The sequence below is a fragment of the Montipora capricornis genome, chromosome 7 (assembly GCF_036669925.1).
Source record: "Montipora capricornis isolate CH-2021 chromosome 7, ASM3666992v2, whole genome shotgun sequence".
NCBI classification, from domain to species: domain Eukaryota; kingdom Metazoa; phylum Cnidaria; class Anthozoa; order Scleractinia; family Acroporidae; genus Montipora; species Montipora capricornis.
Window position 1 is genome coordinate 20,357,203 of NC_090889.1, and position 2,500 is coordinate 20,359,702.

The following is a 2,500-nucleotide window of genomic DNA, read 5'->3' on the forward strand; positions in this document are numbered from 1 at the left end:
CCCTGAGCAGTAAACGGAACATTGTTTTCCCCCATACGATGTCTGGCTTTTCCGTGGAGAAACATTACGGAGAATGGTTGTTATCTCGTTGGTACGACAACATTCCGGGCCCAGATAGACTTGTGGAGGTCTCCACGTCTTTGAGCGAAGAAGAAGCGTTCGGAGTGGTGAATGCATGGTCAAAAAGGCTCCTTACACCCGGCTTAGATCCAGAGCGATTGGTTAACATCGCAGAATCACTGATTTCAAGTCACTGGAATCAAGCTTGCAGGATGGGATGCCTTGCGGTTCAGTTCACTTACATCAATGGATTTTACCATCGTTTCGTGTGGAGGGTTTCCTGAATGAAAACGTTTTAAGATATCTTCTTTCACCGGGCCTGTTGTAAGACTGAGTTGTGATCAAATTGATGTATACGCTGTGATTTTGCCATGGAAAGTCAGTAAACGGTGCTCAATATATCGAACCGTGCAATTCTTTTCCTTTTGATTTAATTTCATGCCGTTGAATTGTAATTGTGCGTTTAAAAGGAAAAAAAACACTACTCCTCTTTCTGACTGTTCTCTCCATTTTAATCAACAATAAATATAGTGATTTTAAAACGGTGTACACAAGTCAAAAATTGTTTTGGAGAATAGTCGGTTAAATATTTTATTTCAATGCCCTCGATGCATGTTTGTGTGCGAGAGACTTTTAATTAACCGCGCATTTTGCTTAAGATGTCTATCGTGAAACAACATTGCGTCTGTATGTTTTCGTTTTGTGTCGCATTAGACTGCTTTAAAAGAGCCTCGGACCTTTAATTTCAAGAAATGTGGGCAATTGAGATTGTTTTGGTAATCGAGGAATTTTTATAGTGATTTGTTTGATTTAAATAATTAAATTAAATTCCGTTGTCACCAACACAGTTAAGGGCGAGGAAAGCGGTGTTTTCTTGTAAAGTCGAAACTGAATGAAGTATCCCTTGCATGTACCGATTATAGGGACGTGGAGTACACCCAGGCAAACTTTTTAAAGCCTCAATAGCGACGCAGGCATAAGCACTCGCAACATACCCAGTAAATTATCATTAATTACAGATTTCAGTTTTTCCTACAAAAGGATTCAAGGATCAATACTTCACTGAGTTGGCATGTGTTGCCTACACTAACGCTTGCGTCGCTACTGGCAACCAGGGCCCGGTTCTTCAAAAGCCGATTGACGCTAATCCCAGATTAAAAGTTAACCAGGGAAATGATTCCTCTATTCCCAAATGTTGTTCAAAGCTGATATTCGGCAAAACTTTACATTAGAAGAAGTCAATCTTGGAAAACAAAAATAAGCAAAAGAAACTTTCAACAAAAAGTTGAAAATATGAAATAAGAACTTACGCTAATCCTGGATTAAGTTAATCGGCTTTCGAACAACCGGGCCCTGGCTTAAGACACTTCACGTGCGGAGCGTGTACTATTCTGGTAGATGACGTCATTTGCACGACTCGTGCCGGCGTACTCGGTACTCACAAACTAACAGGGAGTTTAAGCCAAGACGACGGCTATGGCAACGAGAACGTCATTCCAAAATATATCTTAGTGCTAGTGTGGTTTTCAAATGAGTGTCGTAAAACCAAAACCAAAGTAATTACTTTGGCTAATCAAAAAGGACGGAGACAATCCAGTAAACCAATCAAACTTGAAGTAATTACAGGAAGCCGACGCAAAGCGCGGGAAAATGTGCACGCGCGAGCCACGATTGTTTTTGGGTTTCACCTCTGATTGGTTGAAAAAGTGGCGCGAGAACTTTAAACCAATCACTGAGTAAAGTAATGCAAAACCAAAGTCATTCACTAATTACTTTCGATACTCAATTGAAAACCGCTCTATCGCAAGTATTTCGCGATTATTCCGTCTTGTTCACCTCATTACGGGCGAACTATCCTGTAACTGGATGGGTACGAACGGTTTTTAAGTCTAAATAGAAAATGAGTGTCTCAATAAGGCCGTTTATATACGAGAGAAAATAAGCCGCGGCTAACTCTGGCCGCGGCTTACGTAAGCCGCGAAAGGAACTATTTATACGAGTAAAAACTCCCAGGCCAGGATAAGCCGCGGCTTGAGAAAGCCGTTAACGTAGATTTTGTACCATTTATTCGAAGTGTTCGCGTCTTATGTATGCTGCGGCTTGTTTACTCTCGTATAAACGGCCCTATTGTTGTAGGCTCATGTTTTCGTCAAAATCTAAAATTTGTTGATTTCACGTTGCTGTTTTGTGGACTACGGCAAAGAAATATACGGAAATTCGTGGTGCACGTGCAGCACGAGTATTTTACCTTTTTCAATCAATAATAGCCAGGTGATCTGGTGACGCAATTTGGAGGACCGGGAAGAAAAATTTTAACACCGTATCCCACAACCGCGCGCGGTCTTAGGTGTTGTTTCCAAACTCCCTGCAGTATTTCCATCGCCAAAACTCAACAGATCATTCCGTGTCTACCACATTTCCTGTACTGAATGAACATTCA

General features: G+C 41.2%; 1 protein-coding gene across 1 annotated transcript in view; it reads left to right on the plus strand.

Moving 5' to 3' along the window:
* LOC138057393 (protein kinase C delta type-like) overlaps positions 1–907 on the plus strand; it is a 23,804-nt gene extending 22,897 nt beyond the window's left edge. The window contains exon 16 of the mRNA XM_068903422.1: positions 1–907. This exon is cut by the window's left edge and continues 3,826 nt beyond it. The gene's annotated coding sequence lies outside the window, so the exon portion shown is untranslated.
* Positions 908–2,500: the final 1,593 nt, after the last annotated feature.